Source organism: Pseudophryne corroboree, chromosome 2, assembly GCF_028390025.1.
Source record: "Pseudophryne corroboree isolate aPseCor3 chromosome 2, aPseCor3.hap2, whole genome shotgun sequence".
Taxonomy (NCBI): domain Eukaryota; kingdom Metazoa; phylum Chordata; class Amphibia; order Anura; family Myobatrachidae; genus Pseudophryne; species Pseudophryne corroboree.
Window position 1 is genome coordinate 139,564,539 of NC_086445.1, and position 21,298 is coordinate 139,585,836.

General features: G+C 44.5%; 1 protein-coding gene and 1 long non-coding RNA gene across 3 annotated transcripts in view; one reads left to right on the forward strand and one right to left on the reverse strand.

Moving 5' to 3' along the window:
• LOC135003817 (uncharacterized) overlaps positions 1–9,759 on the reverse strand; it is a 117,583-nt gene extending 107,824 nt beyond the window's left edge. The window contains exon 1 of the long non-coding RNA XR_010204706.1: positions 9,534–9,759. This is a non-coding gene — a long non-coding RNA (uncharacterized LOC135003817). The remainder of the gene's footprint in view (positions 1–9,533) is intronic.
• B3GLCT (beta 3-glucosyltransferase) overlaps positions 1–21,298 on the forward strand; it is a 1,170,551-nt gene that overhangs the window by 393,343 nt on the left and 755,910 nt on the right. The window lies entirely within an intron of this gene.

The window sequence follows — 21,298 nt, forward strand, 5'->3', positions numbered from 1 at the left end:
TCACGTATTCAGGCGCAATTGTGTACCCTTACGTTGTATATCCCTAGAGGTTTTGGGTTTAACCTCCATCACAATCTTGCTGCCACAGCATTTATCCACACAAGTAGGGCGCTGGATACAATTTGTTTATAAATTCTCTAGTGCCTCAGCGAATACCTGGAACTATTCAGCCCAGAAATATGGGTGACTGGTGCACTTAAAACACTTACTGTATTTTATCACTTATGTTATGGTTCTATTTTGTATGCTTTCTGCTGTTTTGCCACTAGATGTCAGCATTGCATTCCATTTCTTTTGTTGTTTTCAGTAAAGTACTGTAGAATAATGAATGTACAGTGTGTTTGTTTATTTTAACAATCTGGTTCTGAAACTGGGGGAGGGGGGAGGATTAACAGTTTATACAGTAAATTGTTCGTTTCCTCCTTTCATACCTAGTGGAAGAAAAAAGCGCTGGTATTTAAACAACTTTTTAATATAAGTTCATATAGAATAACACATATATAAAACAATTATGCAATTTATAATATGTTTAGAACATACATAAAGCTTTATATAATTACCGGCAGGTATATAGTGTCCCAAACAATTGAAGCAATTTTTAAATTTTAAAGCACTTTACCCATCCACGGAGTCCAAGGGTTTAATAAGGTCCTTCCGACCGCTGGTGCACAATCCTTTAATCGCGGTCCTATCCAGAGGAACAAACTTAAAGACCACCGAGAGCAACCTGACAGAGAGCATACAAGCCGGCTATTACAACAGTCCCCCTAACTGAGCCGTTATCGGAAGCTCCACATTACATAATATAGCGGTGCGCTATACGGGTCACTGCTGTCCTGACACGTCTTACAGAGAAGCATCCTTGGACTGGGGAGACAGAGCTGCATACCGTGGTGGTCTTTGTTTGTTCCTCTGGATAGGACCGCGATTAAAGGATTGTGCACCAGCGGTTGGAAGGACCTTATTAAACCCTTGGACTCCGTGGATGGGTAAAGTGCTTCTGCACCTTTTTTACAAAGTGACTTTTAACCCTGCTGACAAACAAATAATAGCATCGTTTGCTTATAATGAACAAGCCTCTGATGGTTTAAAATTTTGATAATTGTATGGGACACTATATACCGGCTGATAATTATATAAAGCTTTACGTATGTTCTAAACATATTACAAATTGCATCATTGTTTTGTACTGTATATGTGTTATTCTACTGTATATGAACTATATTAAAAGTTGTTTAAATACCAGCGCTTTTTTTTTTCTACTTAGTGGAATTCTTGTGTATACTTTAGTTCAGGTGGGGTGAGTATACACACCTAAAAAGCAGCCGGTATCTTAATTATGGACTAGCGCTGGGTCAAACATATTTTGTTTCCTTTCATACCTATCTGTACTTTGATAACATTTGTATGTTTCCCCAGTTTAAAAGGTTTGTCAATCGTTATTTGACTACTGTATATTGTAGATTGTGCCAATGTTCTTTCCTGCCTGTTATTATTAACATAACTTTTTTTGTACTGGGGGGAGGGAGCTCCTGGGGGGAGGGAAGCACCTGGAAGAAACCAGTGCACACAAACATGGGGAAAACATATAATCTCCACACAAATAGGGCCTTCGTACAGTAATATTTAATCCCATCACCCCATCTCTCTAAAGCAGCAATGTGAAGACTTTTTCGGGTCATTACACTTTGTTGTTTTAATCTTTCGATTGCTTGTTTTGTTCCATGAATTGCTACATAAAAACAGGAAAACACTATGCTTAATGTGTCCTTAGAACATGTTCCTTTCTGCTGCAATTACCCGCAGCACTGCATTAGCGATTTCAAGTAGCAATGGAAATGAATTTGACTGCTTCAATTCTTGGCTGTGTACAATTAATTAAATGGATCTTTGTAGTCTTTAGCCAAATGAGACCCATCAAGATGGGTTTTTTTCAGGTTTATAAATAAGCACTGGTTTGTTTTTCTCAAAAAAATAATAATGGTTGTAAATGGGAATCTGGATATTCAGGATAGTAAACCATACACTGAATAGCTATTTTTGTTCTATCTGCTTTTATACTTGTTTTTGTCAAACAGGAAATCGGTCTGAAATTGGACCAGGAAGATCTTAGGGCTCACTCTTAAGTCATTTTATTTCAATATACTGTACAAAGAGAACAAATGAGCCTTGAGCACAGTGTGTAGCAATGAAATATTGCAATCTGCTTATTCACAATATGAAAGTCAAAGATAAACTAATAAACTTCAGCGCTCAATAAACTGTAGATGTCTGCAATATGATAAATGGCTCTTAAATAATGTTTGGTGAAATGACATTAATATAAAACATTATTTCAGAAACTAACTTATGAATCTAAATTTCTGTGCATTATTTCAATCATATTTTAATCTATATTTGGTCTGGTCATTGCAACAATCATTTATTTAGATGTTTGTTTTCTTAGAGACGGCAATTCATTTATTTTTATTTTTTTCATTTTATTTTAAGTTTCTGCTCACTATCCAGGTTTAAGGCAGACTATCATCCATATAGTGTGTACAGAAGTGTCGCACTTTTTGCTGTATCAATAGGACTATACAATATATAATTAGTTTTGGTTCCATATTCTTTCTGCGTTTTTTTGCCTTGATCCACTCATCGGCACATCAGAGAAGGGCACCATATACAGAATAATGGCCCTCATTCCGAGTTGTTCGCTCGCTAGCTACTTTTAGCAGCATTGCACACGCTAAGCCGCCGCCCTCTGGGAGTGTATCTTAGCTTAGCAGAATTGCGAACAGAAATTTCTTAGCAGTTTCTGAGTAGCTCGGGACTTACTCTGCCACTGCGATCAGTTCAGTCAGTTTCGTTCCTGGTTTGACGTCACAAAAACACCCAGCGTTCGCCCAGGCACTCCCCCGTTTCTCCAGCCACTCCCGCGTTTTTCCCAGAAACTGTAGCGTTTTTTCACACACACCCATAAAACGTCCAGTTTCCGCCCAGAAACACCCACTTCCTGTCAATCACACTCCGATCACCAGAACGAAGAAAAATCCTCGTAATGCCGTGAGTAAAATACCTAACTTTTGAGTAAAATAACTAAGCGCATGCGCTCTGCGAACATTGCGCATGCGCAGTAAGCGACTAATCGCAATATAGCGAAATTCGGCAACGTGCGAACAACTCGGAATGAGGGCCAATATTACAAGCTTCTTATATTAAATGCCATGTTAGAAATCATCACATTCATTAGTGAGTAAGGTGCAGTATGTCTGTGGCTGCATTTAAAATTGAGCAAAGACTGCTCCACTTTTCAGTGTTCTTTGCTTTACAATGGAGACTCTGTAACCTAACCAGTCACATTTATGGGACCTTTATGTTCTTTAATTTTGACTGAATATAAACCTTCATGGGCTGTAGATGATGCTTATTTTGTTTGATGACATATGGGCACAAAAAGTCTGGGTAATTTTTGTTTGGGCTCAGCAATTTTTGCTTTTCTATTTCTTTGTCACCATTTGTCACTTTTTTTTTGTTAATCAAGTAATTTTTTTCAGTTTTACAAAATAAACATAAATGAGCATAACAACTGAAACCATTATTTACAGTAAGTGGGGGTATCCGGTCTCTAGGTCAAACACACTTAGGTCAGCAGTGTCTAAGTCGACCAGTATTGGTCGACATGCATTAGGTCGACATGGTTTCTAGGTCAACGTGGACACTAGGTTGACATGTACTAGGTCGACATGACAAAAGGTAGACATGAGTTTTTCACTTTATTTATTTTTCTTTTCATTTTTTTTTTTTACTTTTTCATACTTTACGATCCACGTGGACAATGCAGCGAGGCACCTTGCCCAAAGTTCGCTCACCATGCGAGGGGACACTGTGCACTAATTGGGGTTCCTGGTCACGACACCATTTAAAAAAAACTCATGTCGACCTTTTGTCATGTCGACTGTGTACATGTCGGCCTAATGCTTGTGTTGACCTATTTCAGGTGTCAATTTAGTTACTGTCGACCAATAGTGGTTGACCTAGACACTGTCGACCTAAGTCTGGTCGACTCTATGATCCATACATAGAGGAAGATGCTTCATACATCAACACACACCAGTCAAAATGGGTCTAACCACAGGCAGAATATTAATTGAACAAATACGGTACACACATAAGATAACGGTAACATTCCCAACAGAAGCATGAAGCCATAACGATGTAGGTCACTTTCTGTCACTTTTTACCACCCTGCAAACAATGGCCCTCATTCCGAGTTGTTCACTCGTTATTTTTCTTCGCATCGGTGCGATTTCCGCTAACTGCGCATGCGCAATGTTCGCACTGCGGCTGCGTCAAGTAAATTTGCTAAGAAGTTTGGTATTTTACTCACGGCATTACGAGGTTTTTTCTTCGTTCTAGTGATCGGAGTGTGATTGACAGGAAGTGGGTGTTTCTGGGCGGAAACTAACCGTTTTATGGGTGTGTGTGAAAAAACGCTGCCGTTTCTGGAAAAAACGCGGGAGTGGCTGTAGAAACGGGGGAGTGTCTGGGCGAACGCTGGGTGTGTTTGTGACGTCAAATTAGGAACGAAACTGACTGAACTGATCGCAGTGGCAGAGTAAGTGTCGAGCTACTCAGAAACTGCTAAGAAATTTCTATTCGCAATTTTGAGAATCTTTCGTTCGCAATTCTGCTATGCTAAGATTCACTCCCAGTAGGCGGCGGCTTAGCGTGTGCAATGCTGCTAAAAGCAGCTTGCGAGCGAACAACTCGGAATGAGGGCCAATGTGTACTAAATGGATAAAATTCTGTTTTAGTTAGATTCGCCCTATACATCATGCTGACCACTGGTTTAAAGATTTTCCAGGTCTTGCCAGTGATAACTTACCCATGCAAAGCATGAAATGTAACGCCGCAATAAGTGGTGTATCTATAATGGGTGCAGTGCACACGGGCCCCTGAGTTTAAGGGGGCCCACACTGCACACCCTGCACCCACTTTTTCAGTACTTGCCTCTCTGGAGTCCCCCGCTAGTGACAGCATCTCTCCACAGATCTCCAGGTAAATGGCACAGTGTCCATTTTTCCTGTGTTTTCTGCTGTCGCAGTAAAGAAATTTCTGCGAAAATAGCTGCCACCCCAGTTCCCCTGCCCTGGGATTTGCGCATGCGCACAGTTTTGTGCCTCTCTAGTGCTCAGACTCTATTGTGCTGCCCGGGTACTGGCTACAGAGTAAGGGGGCCCGGATGGTGGAGGTTGCACACAGGAATGCTGCTCTGTTAATATGCTCCTGGCCGCAATACTTGTTCTGCTTTAGCCATCTGAGGATGAGTGTGGTACAAAATGACAACATGCAGAATGTCTGTATGTGAGACGTGCTGATTTTACCCTAGCTGCAGCCTAACACTAAACCTAAACCTAAAATGTTCTTTCTTAAGTTTTTTTTTAGAAATATATACACAAGTGCTGCGCTTGAAGTGAGCTTGGTTATTTGGTACTTAGTGAATAAAAATATATATAAATATATAGGTGTCTGCTTTAATCAATCAACAACTCACACGGAACTTGCTAATAGACAAATTTAATAACACACACAAGATAAATAAAAGAACAATTGTAAAAACAAATGTTTAAAACTGGCTCAAGCACACTGATATGTTTGCTGAATAAATCACTGAAATAAAAAGTTGGTAGATAGTGTCACTTCAATGTTGCCACATAGACCTGATTATGGTCTCTTTGTATCAATTGAAACTGATGAATGACAGTTAGTACAGCCTAATGGAGAATGAATGAGAGAAAGCTCTTGTACCTCTATGCTACTGGCGTCCCAGTGCAGAGGAGAAGCCGCTAATTATAGTTACCCGTCCTGCGGGAAGATGCAATGACGCGGCACAAGAGGTACCGGAGCAGCTACCGTGCATCCGCCGTTGGCACTAGCAAAGTGCAGATGGTAGGATCCTGGCGAGCCGGTAGTGACGCTGCAGTAGTACGCTGGGCTGGCGTTCCGGTCAAATGTTCTCCACGGCTGATTAAACAGGTTCAATTAACACCGCTGCGGGTGAAAGTGGCTGGCAACACTCAGTGCGTCCGTGAGCAATGCAAAGGAGTGACGTCAACGCGTTTCGTCCCGTATCCCGGGACTTCCTCAAGACGTCTTGAGGAAGTCCCGGGATACGGGACGAAACGCGTTGACGTCACTCCTTTGCATTGCTCACGGACGCACTGAGTGTTGCCAGCCACTTTCACCCGCAGCGGTGTTAATTGAACCTGTTTAATCAGCCGTGGAGAACATTTGACCGGAACGCCAGCCCAGCGTACTACTGCAGCGTCACTACCGGCTCGCCAGGATCCTACCATCTGCACTTTGCTAGTGCCAACGGCGGATGCACGGTAGCTGCTCCGGTACCTCTTGTGCCGCGTCATTGCATCTTCCCGCAGGACGGGTAACTATAATTAGCGGCTTCTCCTCTGCACTGGGACGCCAGTAGCATAGAGGTACAAGAGCTTTCTCTCATTCATTCTCCATTAGGCTGTACTAACTGTCATTCATCAGTTTCAATTGATACAAAGAGACCATAATCAGGTCTATGTGGCAACATTGAAGTGACACTATCTACCAACTTTTAATTTCAGTGATTTATTCAGCAAACATATCAGTGTGCTTGAGCCAGTTTTAAACATTTGTTTTTACAATTGTTCTTTTATTTATCTTGTGTGTGTTATTAAATTTGTCTATTAGCAAGTTCCGTGTGAGTTGTTGATTGATTAAAGCAGACACCTATATATTTATATATATTTTTATTCACTAAGTACCAAATAACCAAGCTCACTTCAAGCGCAGCACTTGTGTATATATTTTTATTTCTGTCTCTTGGGGGAACTAGCAGTCCTCCAGTGCTTGCAGCTGTTGTCTAGCTTTCTTTTAATTTATCTAATTAAGGTGCGCCAGGAGTGGGAGTGTTTATACACTCCCAAAAAACTTTTTTGTCTAAGTTTTTTTTTAGGACTTGGCAAAGACAGGTCTAGGAAAAGACAGGTCAAGCTGTGCATATCGCTAAAAATAAATATAGAATGTCTATACACATAAACTTATCACATATTAAGTTTTCTGCTCACCAAAGGGGGGCTACCCTCAATAACAATGAAAATATAGCTCATAGAAACATAGAATTTGACCGAAGATAAGAACCACTTGGCCCATCTAGTTGGCCTTTTTTTTTATTATACTGTTAACTCAAACCCTTATTTCTTTGTAAGGATATCCTTATGTCTTTCTCATGCATGTTCAAATTGTTCTGTTGTCTTAGGCGGTCATTCCGAGTTGATTGCTCGTTAGCTGGTTTTTGCAGCGCTGCGATCAGATAGTCGCCGCTTATGGAGGAGTGTATTTTCGCTTTGCAAGTGTGCGAACGCCTGTGCAACCGAGCGGTACAAAAACAGTTTGTGCAGTTCCTAAGTAGCTCAGAACTTACTCAGCCACTGCGATCACTTCAGCCTGCCCGGTCCCGGAATTGACGTCAGACACCCGCCCTGCAGAAGCTTGGAAACGCCTGCGTTTTTCCAACCACTCCCTAAAAACGGTCAGTTGACACCCATAAACGCCCTCTTCCTGTCAATCTTCTTGCGATCGGATGTGCAAATGTATTCTTCGTACAATCCATTGCCCAGCACCGATCCTCTTTGTACCCGTACAATGCGCCTGCGCATTGCGGTGCATACGCATGCGCAGTTTTTCAGAGATTTGACCTGATTGCAGCGCTGAAAAAAATAGCTAGCGCGCGATCAGGTCGGAATGACCCCGTTAGCCTCTACCACCTCTGCTGGGAGGCTATTCGATGTGTCCACTACTCTTTCTGTGAAGTAACTTTTCCTAAGTTTCCCCTGTACCTACCTCCCTCCATGTCCTTGTGTTCTGTTATTTATCTTGCTTTGAAGAAGTTTTACTCATGTACCTTATTAATGTTAGGATATGGTGCACTCTGTACCTGTCTCCTTCTGTGTATTGGTCTATGGAGTACATTTACTAAGCAGTGGTAAGAGTGGAGAAGTGAGCCAGTGGAGAAATTTCCCCATCAACCTATCAGCACCTCTGTATCATTTTATAGTATGCAAATCATAGATGTTACTTCAGTGCTGATTGGTTGCCATGGGCAATTTCTCCACTGGCTCACTTCTCCGCTCTTATCACTGCTTAGTAAATGTACCCCTATGGGTGCATCCCCTAGTGTTAGACCTCTAGTGCTAAGAGTCACTCGGAGGCGGAGTTATATGAAGTAGTTCCTGTTCCTCCATCTCAGAGAGTGAGCAGAGTGTGACACACAGAGACTGAGAGACAGAGTCCTGGTGTACAAGTGTGCAGAGCTTAGACTGGGAGCAGATCTCCACTTCAGAGACTCACAGCGTTTCCAGTGCATGCATCATCTTTTGCATCATCTTTTCTACAGCAGGAGTCAGACTGCACGGCTGTGCAGTTCTCCATGCTTCACCACCACAGACATCTCCTGATAAGTACCACTACCTAATGCTATTAGCTTGTGTGATATATGGGCTCCTGATTACAGCTATCAGTGTTACATCTGAGACACCTGTGTTCACTAAATAAACCTGCATTACTGTTTAAGTCCGTAAGTGTGTGGACTGACGTCACTGCACCAGATAGCCCAGAACACACTGCCAACAATAAAAGCCCTTGATATATTTGAAAGTCTTTGGTGTCTGTTCATGAAGCAGTGAAAAGTGTGGAGAAGTGAGCCAGTGGAGAACTTGTCCATGACAACCAATCAGCATTGAAGTTGCTGATTGGTGCCATGGGCAACTTCCCTACTGGCTCACTTCTCTAATCTTTTCACTGCTTCATGAATAGACCCTTTTATCATGCACCCCTTTCCCTTCTCTGCTCCAAACGATACATGTTAAGATCTTTTAGTCGGTCCAGGTACGTTATGTGATGTAGGTCATGCACCATTTTAGTTGCCATTCTTTGTACAGTAATGTATAATGTATTACTACCCTTCTGAAGATATGGCCTCCAGATTTGAACACAGTATTCTAATCATATAATGATATACACGCAATATAAAGTATATACTGCAGAGACGATATAAAGAAAACAAATCTTTAACAATCAGTCATGATAACAATAAACATATAAATAGCATAATTCAAACAGTGCTAATAATATTGCAATTAAAACTCAAATACGTATAGCTATTATTATCTATTGTTATCTTTTATGTCTATGGCACAACAGTTATGTATCATGGCACATACTCTCAGTCCCTCCTCAGTTACTTCCAGTTTGCAGAGAAGAGTTTTAGCACACACGCAAGTAGTGTGGTCTATTCATGAAGCAGTGAAAAGACTGGAGAAGTTGCCCATGGCAACCAATCAGCATTGAAGTAACGTTTATCAAGTGCATTTGATACAAGTATACGTAGCAGCTGATTGGTTGCCATGGGCAACTTCTCCACTGGCTCACTTCTCCACAGTGTCCTGAGAGGTAACCATATCACCAGTTAGAAAATAGTATGAAAGTAGTCAGTTACCAACCAAAAGGAACAGATTATTCATTTCACAGGAAGGGCAGCAGCCCAAGGCTCACAGATAACCATTTCCAAATGCAGGAGTGAAAAGTCTGCATGCAGGTATCTCCGGTTACTAGTACAAATGATCCTAGGCGATAATATTTGATGCTTTTTAGTGATCTTTGTGGGCAATGGCACACTGGCGCCTTCTGTTCTCAATATATGTCCTTCACAGGGGCCAAATGGTTTTGTTTTTTTGCTCTTTGTACCTTAGAGTGACAGATTTCTGTCATGCTACTGCAGGTAAAATCTGCAATCTGCAGGCAAAGTTTTTGGAGCTGTATGCCATTACCCTTGTGCCCATCAATTTTTTTTTTTTTCTCTATCGTCCTAAGTGGATGCTGGGGTTCCTGAAAGGACCATGGGGAATAGCGGCTCCGCAGGAGACAGGGCACAAAAAAGTAAAGCTTTTACCAGATCAGGTGGTGTGCACTGGCTCCTCCCCCTATGACCCTCCTCCAGACTCCAGTTAGATTTTGTGCCCGAACGAGAAGGGTGCAATCTAGGTGGCTCTCCTAAAGAGCTGCTTAGAGAAAGTTTAGCTTAGGTTTTTTACTTTACAGTGAGTCCTGCTGGCAACAGGATCACTGCAACGAGGGACTTAGGGGAGAAGTAGTGAACTCACCTGCGTGCAGAGTGGATTTGCTGCTTGGCTACTGGACACTAGCTCCAGAGGGACGATCACAGGTACAGCCTGGATGGTCACCGGAGCCGCGCCGCCGGCCCCCTTGCAGACGCTGAAGAGAGAAGAGGTCCAAAATCGGCGGTTGAAGACTCCTGAGTCTTCATAAAGGTAGCGCACAGCACTGCAGCTGTGCGCCATTTTCCTCTCAGCACACTTCACACAACAGTCACTGAGGGTGCAGAGCGCTGGGGGGGGCGCTCTGAGAGGCAAATAAAAACCTTATTAGAGGCAAAAAATACCTCACATATAGCCCACAGAGGCTATATGGAGATATTTAACCCCTGCCTAACTTCAAAAATAGCGGGAGACGAGCCCGCCGAAAAAGGGGCGGGGCCTATCTCCTCAGCACACAGCGCCATTTTCTCTCACAGAAAAGCTGGAGAGAAGGCTCCCAGGCTCTCCCCTGCACTGCACTACAGAAACAGGGTTAAAACAGAGAGGGGGGGCACTGATTTTGGCGATATTGTATATATATAAAAGATGCTATAAGGGAGAAACACTTATATAAGGTTGTCCCTATATAATTATAGCGTTTTTGGTGTGTGCTGGCAGACTCTCCCTCTGTCTCCCCAAAGGGCTAGTGGGTCCTGTCCTCTGTCAGAGCATTCCCGGTGTGTGTGCTGTGTGTCGGTACGTGTGTGTCGACATGTATGAGGACGATGTTGGTTAGGAGGCGGAGAAATTGCCTGTAATGGTGATGTCACTCTCTAGGGAGTCGACACCGGAATGGATGGCTTATTTAGAGAATTACGTGAGAATGTCAACACGCTGCAAGGTCGGTTGACGACATGAGACGGCCGACAATCTATTAGGACCGGTCCAGGCGTCTCAGAAACACCGTCAGGGGTTTTTAAAAACGCCCATTTACCTCAGTCGGTCGACACAGACACGGACACTGAATACAGTGTCGACGGTGAATAAACAAACGTATTTCTCATTAGGGCCACACGTTAAGGGCAATGAAGGAGGTGTTACGTGTTTCTGATACTACAAGTACCACAAGAAAGGGTATTATGTGGGAGTGAAAAAACTACCTGTAGTTTTTCCTGAATCAGATAAAATAAAATGAAGTGTGTGATGATGCGTAGGGTTATCCCGATAGCAAATATTGGCGTTATACCCTTTCCCGCCAGAAATTAGGGTACGTTGGGAAACACCCCTTAGGGTGATAAGGCGCTCACACGCTTATCAAGTGGCGTTACCGTCTCCAGATACGGCCGCCCTCAAGGAGCCAGCTGATAGGAAGCTGGAAAAATATCCTACAAAGTATATACACACATACGGTGGTTATACTGCGACCAGCGATCGCCATCAGCCTGGAGATGCAGTGCTGGGTTGGCTTGGTCGGATTCCCTGACTGAAAATATTTTATTCATGTAGAGCATTTAATAGGATGCATTCTATATATATGTATGTGAGATGCACAGAGGGATATTTGCTCTCTGGCATCAAGATAAGTGCGTTGTCCATATCTCCCAGAAGATGTCAGGGACACGACAGTGGTCAGGTGATACAGATCCCATAGGGAAGGAGTTATTTGGGGGTCGGTCCATCGGACCTGGGGACCACAGCAACAGCTGGGAAATCCAACCTTTTTTACCCCAAGTTACATCTCAGCTAAAAAAGACACCGTCTTTTCAGCCTCAATCTTTCCTTTCCCATGAGGGCATGCAGGCAAAAGGCCAGTCATATCTGCCCAGACATAGAGGTAAGGGAAGTAGACTGCAGCAGGCAGCCCTTTCCCAGGAAAAGAAGCCCTCCACCGCGTCTGCCAAGTCCTCAGCATGACGCTGGGGCCGTGCAAGCGGACTCAAGGTGGGGGGGTAGTCTCAAGAGTCTCAGGGCGCAGTGGGATCACTCGCAAGTTGACCCCTAGATCGTACGAGTATTATCCCAGGGGTAAAGATTGGAGAGTCGAGACATCTTCTCCTCGCAGGTTCCTGAAGTCTGCTTTACCAACGGCTCCCTCCGACAGGGAGGCAGCATTGGAAACAATTCACAAGCTGTATATCCAGCAGGTGATAATCAAAGTACCCCTCCTACGACAAGGAAAAGGGTATTATTTTTCCACACTATATTGTGGTACTGAAGCCAGACGGCTTGGTGACACATAGTCTAAATCTAAAATGTTTTGAACACTTACATAAAAGGTTCAAATCGAGATAAAGTCACTCAGAGCAGTGATAGCGAACCGGAAAAAAGGGGACTATATGGTGTCCCTGGACATCAAGGATTACCTCCATGTCCAAATTTTGTCCTTCTCATCAAGGGTACCTCTGGTTCGTGGTACAGAACTGTCAATATCAGTTTCAGACGATGCCGTTTGAATTATCCACGGCACCCCGGGCCTTTTTACCAAGGTAATGGCCGAAAAGATGTTTCTTCAAAGAAAAAAGGCATCTAAATTATCCCTTACTTGCACGACCTAAAAAGGGCAAGTTCCAGAGAACAGTTGGAGGTCGGAAGAGCACTATCTAAAGTAGTTCTTCGACGGCACGACTGGATTCTAAATATTCCAAGAATCGCAGCTGTTTTCCGACGATACGTCTGCTGTTCCTAGGGATGATTCTGGACACGGTTCAGAAAAAGGTTTTTCTTCCCGAGGAAAAAGCCAAGGAGTTATCCGACCTGTCAGGAACCTCCTAAAACCAGGAAAGGTGTCTGTACATCAATGCACAAGAGTCCTGGGAAAAATGGTGGCTTTTTACGAAGCAATTCCATTCGGCAGATTCCATGCAAGAATTTTCCAAAGGGATCTGTTGGACAAATGGTCAGGGTCGCATCCTCAGATGCACCTGCGAATAACCCTGTCGCCAAGGACAAGGGTATATCTTCTGTGGTGGTTGCAAAAGGCTCATCTATTGGAGGGCCGCAGATTCGGCATACAGGATTTGATCCTGGTGACCACGGACGCCAGCCTGAGAGGTTGGGGAGCAGTCACACAAGGAAGAAACTTCCAGGGGGTATGGACGAACCTGGAAAAGTCTCTTCACATAAACATTCTGGTACTAAGAGCAATCTAAAATGCTCTAAGCCAGGCGGAACCACTCCTGCAAGGAAAACCGGTGTTGATTCAGTCGGACAACATCACGGCGGTCGCCCATGTAAACAGACAGGGCGGCACAAGAAGCAGGAGTGCAATGGCAGAAGCTGCCAAGATTCTTCGCTGGGCGGAGAATCACGTAATAGCACTGTCAGCAGTGTTCTTCCCGGGCGTGGACAACTGGGAAGCAGACTTCCTCAGCAGACACGATATTCACCCGGGAGAGGGGGGTCTTCATCCAGAAGTCTTCCACATGCTAATAAACTGTTGGGAAAGACCAATGGTAGACATGATGGCGTCTCGCCTCAACAAGAAACTGGACAAGTATTGCGCCAGGTCAAGAGATCCACAGGCAATAGCTGTGGACGCACTGGTAACACCTTGGGTGTACAAATCAGTATATGTGTTTCCTCCTCTGCCTCTCATACCAAAGGTATTGAAGATTATACGGTGAGGAGGAGTAAGAACAATACTAGTGGCTCCGGATTGGCCAAGAAGGACTTGGTACCCGGAACTTCAAGAGTTGGTCACGGACGACCCGTGCCCTCTACTTCTGAGAAGGGACCTGCTACAACAGGGTCCCTGTCTCTTTCAAGACTTACCGCGGCTGCGTTTGACGGCATGGCGGTTGAACGCCAGATCCTAAAAGGGAAAGGCATTCCAGAAGAAGTCATTCCTACCTTGATTAAGGCAAGGAAGGAAGTCACCGCGAAACATTATCACCGCATTTGGCGAAAATATGTCGCGTGGTGCGAGGATCGGAGTGTTCCGACGGAGGAATTTCAACTGGGTCGTTTCCTACATTTCCTACAATCAGGATTGTCTATGGGTCTCAAATTGAGATCTATTAAGGTTCAAATTTCGGCCCTGTCAATATTCTTCCAAAAAGAATTGGCCTCAGTTCCTGAGGTACAGACTTTTGTTAAAGGAGTACTGCATATACAGCCTCCTGTGGTGCCTCCGGTGGCACCGTGGGATCTAAATGTAGTTTTAGATTTCCTCAAATCCCATTGGTTTGAACCATTGAAAAAGGTGGATTTTAAATATCTCACATGGAAAGTGACTATGTTACTGGCCCTGGCTTCCGCCAGGAGAGTATCTGAATTGGCGGCTTTATCTTATAAAAGCCCTTATCTAATCTTCCATTCGGATAGGGCAGAACTGAGGACTCGTCCGCATTTTCTCCCTAAGGTGGTATCAGCGTTTCACCTGAACCAACCTATTGTGGTGCCTGCGGCCACTGGCGACTTGGAGGACTCCAAGTTGTTGGACGTTGTCAGAGCCTTAAAAATATACATTTCAAGGACGGCTGAAGTCAGAAAATCTGACTCGCTGTTGATACTATATGCACCCAACAAGTTGGGTGCCCCTGCTTCTAAGCAGACGATTGCTCGTTGGATTTGTAACACAATTCAACTTGCTCATTCTGTGGCAGGCCTGCCACAGCCTAAATCTGTTAAGGCCCATTCCACAAGGAAGGTGGGCTCATCTTGGGCGGCTGCCCGAGGGGTCTCGGCATTACAATTCTGCCGAGCAGCTACGTGGTCGGGGGAAAACACGTTTGTAAAATTCTACAAATTTGATACCCTGGCAAAAGAGGACTTGGAATTCTCTCATTCGGTGCTGCAGAGTCATCCGCACTCTCCCGCCCGTTTGGGAGCTTTGGTATAATCCCCATGGTCCTTTCAGGAACCCCAGCATCCACTTAGGACGATAGAGAAAATAAGAATTTACTTACCGATAATTCTATTTCTCGGAGTCCGTAGTGGATGCTGGGCGCCCATCCCAAGTGCGGATTATCTGCAATACTGTACATAGTTATTGTTAACAAATTCGGGTTATATTGTTAAGGAGCCATCTTTAAGAGGCTCTTTCTGTTATCATACTGTTAACTGGGTTTAGATCACAAGTTGTACGGTGTGATTGGTGTGGCTGGTATGAGTCTTACCCGGGATTCAAATTGCCTCCCTTATTGTGTACGCTCGTCCGGGCACAGTACCTAACTGGAGTCTGGAGGAGGGTCATAGGGGGAGGAGCCAGTGCACACCACCTGATCTGGTAAAAGCTTTACTTTTTTGTGCCCTGTCTCCTGCGGAGCCGCTATTCCCCATGGTCCTTTCAGGAACCCCAGCATCCACTACGGACTCCGAGAAATAGAATTATCGGTAAGTAAATTCTTATTTTTTTTTTATAGCAGATTGAAAAAAAAAAAAACAACTTTGTGATATCCACATCCACTAAGGCAAATGTAAAATGCTCTAGCTGGTGATACATACTGTGAAAAGCCTTTCAAGTAAAAAGCAGCATTACTCATAAACGCTTATGAAAATGACAATGATAAAATGGAAAAACACATGACAGAAATGTATTTGTGTAAAGCATTCTCATGATACATTTCTTTTGTGTCCTATAAAATGAAATATGACTTAACAGAAATATGACAGCGTGCTGTTACAGAGAGAAGGTTGAGATAATGTGTTTTTGTTGTGACGCTCCTGTTGTATTTCTGGTTTTATTCTTAGTGGTTAGCGTCTTCTTTATCTGATGCTACTTTACATGAAGAGACGACAGGCTGTGTAGTTACAGTATATAATAAAAGGACAAGCTATCTGTTCCCATCACTAGTTATGGTAAAAAATGTTTTTTAAAAAAATTCAATTTACTTAAGTAAACCTCAAATAAAATGTAATTTGGTTTCCTTTTCAATTTTTTATTTCAATTTTGAGAGTTTTTTTTCTGAGCATTTAAAAAACACTAATCACCTGACAATATATTACATCATACCACATGCATCCAGTAAGGTAAAATACAGGCTTGGGGGTAAATTGCGGGTTTGTAGAAATGGAGATATTGCCCATAGCAACCAATCAGTTTCTACCTATCATTTATCTAGCACCTTCTAGGACATAATAGCTAAAATCTAATTGTTTGCTATAGGCAACATCTCCACTTCTAAAAACCCACAGTTTAGTAAATGTACCCCGTGGACTTACCATCAAGTAACCATCAAAGACCTGTATGGGCCCTCTAATTCAGGGTTGAAAACTTACAAACTTTAAATATTATGTTACTTTGGGGGCAGTGTATCAAGGTGAAGAAGTTACCAATATCAACCAATCCGCTTCTAGCTATAATTTTATAGAATATACTTGATAAAGTATAGGTAGTTGCTAGGGGCAAGTTCTCCCCTTGTCATCTTTGGAAGGTTTCATACATCTCCCCTTGCTTGTTTCAACATAAGAGTGTGTGCTGTATGTAGAGTACTGATTCTGCAGTAGGTCCCTACAGATGAGTTTCCCTAGCAGTCCTAGTTATTCTCAAACAGATCTAGATAGCCCCTTTTATCAAACGATGGGCTTTGCTACTAAGCCATACTAAAAGACCAATGATAAGTACCTAGAACACTTATGATGAACTAAGGTGTAACATTGAGGAAAAAGTTGCAAGGTTGAGAAACAATGGCGCAGCTTGGTAATGACGCCAGGTGCCTTATGCCATATGGCGCAAAAGAGAGGACATGAGGACACATCTATAGAATTCAGCGTTTTCAGTCTTAGCTTGCATCTAGTAATCAATGTTTCAATTGACAACTGTCTTGTGTTATTATGCTGAGTACAGATGTGTTCCCAATACGCCATACAGTGCGAGATGCCTGGCGTGAGTGAGCCACCAGGTCCGGGGCAACTCTGCTAACATTGGGTGTCTTGTTTTTTTTTGTTTTTTTTACTGGAACCATCTTATTTGTAACACAGTGCATCTAGGATGCATGAGGAGACTGTGCTGATTAATTTGAAATTACTCTTTGTATATTGTGTTTGTCTGAGTCTGCATACGAAGCCGAACCAAACTTGTATTGGCAAAATGCTGCTGCTACATTGTGGCACTTTGTGTACAGATTCAGAGATTCAGTCACACACAGGTATACAGGTGTCATGTATTAAATAAATCAGTACTCTCCTTTTGCATCCTATTCACTTTGCGTTGCGAGTAAGACGCATTTTCGGCAAAAAAAGACGCCTGACACGAAGATTCTTGCGACCTGGCGTGCTAAGAGGGTTTGTTTGGTGGGACTGCAGCAAAGATATATGAGGACATATCTGTAGCTAGATCATGTTGTAGATGACAGTAGGGCACTTTAAGCTTGGTAGGCACTGGTGCTCTAGAACCACACGTTTGTGTTTGACAGACTTTGCTCCTTGCTGATAATCCAGTATACAATGAATTTCCTTTAACAGTATTAAGAAATACTTTAAATGAGATAAGATTATGCTTTATTTCTTGATTGATGACAGCATTAGTTATTGTAAGCCGCTCTACTAATATTGCAGAATACAGTACATTTCTCTAACGTCCTAAGTGGATGCTGGGGACTCCGTAAGGACCATGGGGATTAGCGGCTCCGCAGGAGACTGGGCACAACTAAAGAAAGCTTTAGGACTACCTGGTGTGCACTGGCTCCTCCCACTAAGACCCTCCTCCAGACCTCAGTTAGATTCTTGTGCCCGGCTGAGCTGGATGCACACTAGGGGCTCTCCTGAGCTCATAGAAAGAAAGTATATTTAGGTTTTTTATTTTACAGTGAGATCTGCTGGCAACAGACTCACTGCAGCGAGGGACTAAGGGGAGAAGAAGCGAACCTACCTAACAGGTGGTAGTTTGGGCTTCTTAGGCTACTGGACACCATTAGCTCCAGAGGGATCGACCGCAGGACCCGACCTTGGTGTTCGTTCCCGGAGCCGCGCAGCCGTCCCCCTTACAGAGCCAGAAGCATGAAGAGTCCGGAAAATCGGCGGCAGAAGACTTCGGTCTTCACCAAGGTAGCGCACAGCACTGCCGCTGTGCGCCATTGCTCCTCATGTACACCTCACACTCCGGTCACTGATGGGTGCAGGGCGCTGGGGGGGGCGCCCTGAGGGCAATATATGACACCTTGGCTGGCAAATCTACATCATATATAGTCCTAGAGGCTATATAGATGTAAAATTACCCCTGCCAGTATTCCAGAAAAAGCGGGAGAAAGTCCGCCGAAAAAGGGGCGGGGCTTCTCCCTCAGCACACTGGCGCCATTTTCTCTTCACAGTTCAGCTGGAAGACAGCTCCCCAGGCTCTCCCCTGTAGTTTTCAGGCTCAAAGGGTTAAAAAGAGAGGGGGGGCACTAAATTAAGGCGCAATATATGTATACAAGCAGCTATTTGGGGAAAAATCACTCAGTTATAGTGTTAATCCCTGCATTATATAGCGCTCTGGTGTGTGCTGGCATACTCTCTCTCGGTCTCCCCAAAGGACTTTGTGGGGTCCTGTCCTCAGTCAGAGCATTCCCTGTGTGTGTGTGCGGTGTGTCGGTACGGCTGTGTCGACATGTTGGATGAGGAAGGTTACGTGGAGGCGGAGCAGAGGCCGATAAATGTGATGTCGCCCCCTGTGGGGCCGACACCAGAGTGGATGGATAGGTGGAAGGTATTAACCGACAGTGTCAACTCCTTACATAAAAGGCTGGATGACGTAACAGCTGTGGGCAAGATGGCTTCTCAGCCCGCGCCTGTCCAGGCGTCTCAAAGGCCATCAGGGGCTCAAAAAACGCCCGTTACCTCAGATGGCAGACACAGATGTCGACACGGAGTCTGACTCCAGTGTCGACGAGGTTGAGATATATACACAATCCACTAGGAACATCCGTTACATGATCTCGGCAATGAAAAATGTGTTAGGCATTTTCTGACATGAACCCAAGTACCACATAAAAGGGGTTTTATTTTTGGGGAGAAAAAGCAGCCCGTGTTTTGTTCCCCCATCAGATGAATGAATGAAGTGTGTAAAGAAGCGTGGTTTCCCCCGATAAGAAACTGGTAATTTCTAAAAAGTTACTGATGGCGTACCCTTTCCCGCCAGAGGATAGGTCACGTTGGGAGATATCCCTTAGGGTGGATAAGGCGCTCACACGTTTGTCAAAAGGTGGCACTGCCGTCTTAGGATACGGCCACCTTGAAGGAACCTGCTGATAAAAAGAAGGAGGCGATCCTGAAGTCTGTATTTACACACTCAGGTTATATACTGAAACCTGCAATTGCCTCAGCATAAATAGTGCTGCTGCAGCGTGGTCTGATACCCTGTCAGATAATATTAATACGCTAAGACAGGGATAATATTTTGCTAACATTGAGCATATTTAAGACGTTGTCTTATATATAAAGGATGCACAGAGGGATATTTGCCGGCTGGCATCCAGAATGAAGGCAATGTCCATTCTGCCAGGAGGGTATTAGAAACCCGGCAGTGGACAGGTGATGCTGCCTGTAAAAGGCACATGGAGATTCTGCCTTATAAGGGTGAGGAATTGTTTGGGGATGGTCTCTGGGACCTCGTATCCACAGCAACAGCTGGGAAATTTTTTTTTTTACCTCAGGTTTCCTCACAAAAGCCTAAGAAAGCACTGTATTTTCAGGTACAGTCCTTTCGGCTTCAGAAAAGCAAGCGGGTCAAAGGCGCTTCCTTTCTGCACAGAGACAAGGGAAGAAGGAAAAAGCTGCACCAGTCAGCCAGTTCCCAGGATCAAATATCTTCCCTCCCTTCCTCTGAGTCCACCGCATGACGCTGGGGCTCCACAGGTGGAGACAGGTGCGGTGGGGGCGCGTCTCGGGAACTGCAGGGACCAGTGGGCTTGCCCACAGGTGGATCCCTAGGTTCTGCAAGTAGTATCACAGGGATACAGGCTGGAGTTCGAGGCGACTCCCCCTCGCCGTTACCTCACATCAGCCTTGCCTGCTGCCCTCGGAGAAAGGTAGTACTGGCGGCAATTCACAAGCTGTACTTCCAGCAGGTGAAATCAAGGTACCCCTCCTTCAACAAGGCCGGGGTTACTATTCCAAAATGTTGTGGTACCGAAACCAGACGGTTCGGTGAGACCCATTCTAAAATTGAAATCCTTGAACACTTATATACGAAGGTTCAAGTTCAAAATGTTATCGCTCAGGGCGATTATTGCAAGCCTGGAAAATTTCAGGGTATCACTGGACATCAAGGATGCTTACCTACATGTCCCTATTTACCCTCTTCACAGGTGTACCTCAAAATTGTGGTACAGGATTGTCATTACCAATTCCAGACGTTGCCGTTGGTCTGTCCCCGGCACCGAGGGTATTTACCAAGGTAATGGCCGAAGTACTTATCCCGTACTTGGACGATCTCCTTATAAAGGCGAGGTCCAGGAAGCAGTTGGTCGTCGGAGTAGCACTATCTCGGGAAGTGCTACAACAGCACGGCTGGATTCTGAATATTACAAAGTCGCAGCTGGTTCCTACGACGCGTCTACTGTTCCTGGGTATGGTTCTGGACACAGAACAGGATAAAAAGGGTTTCTCCCGGAGGAGAAGTCCAAGGAGTTGGCGTCTCTAGACGGAGACCTCCTAATACAAATACAGGTGTCGGTGCATCAATGCACGCGAGCCTTGGGAAAGATGGTAGCTTCTTACGAAGAATTTCCATTCGCCAGGTCCCATGCAAGGATCTTCCAGTGGGATCTGTTGGACAAGTGGACCGGATCGCATCCTCAGATGCATCGGCGGATAACCCTGTCTCTAAGGGCCAGGGTGTTGCTGTGGTGGTGACTGCAGAGTGCTCATCTTCTAGGGGGCCGCAGATTCGGCATACAGGACTGGGTCCTGGTGACCACGGATGCCAGCCTTCAAGGCTGGGGGGCAGTCACACAGGGAAGAAACTTCCAAGGCCTATGGAAAAGTCAGGAGACTTCCCTACACATAAATGTTCTGGAACTATGGGCCATTTACAATGCCCTAAGTCAGGCTAGACCCCTGCTTCAACACCGGCCGGTGCTGATCCAGTCAGACAACATCACGGCGGTCGCTCATGTAAACCGACAGGGCGGCACAAGAAGCAGGATGGCGATGGCAGATGCCACAAGGATTCTCCGATGGGCGGAAAATCATGTGTTAGCACTGTCAGCAGTGTTCATTCCCGGAGTGGACAACTGAGAAGCAGACTTTCT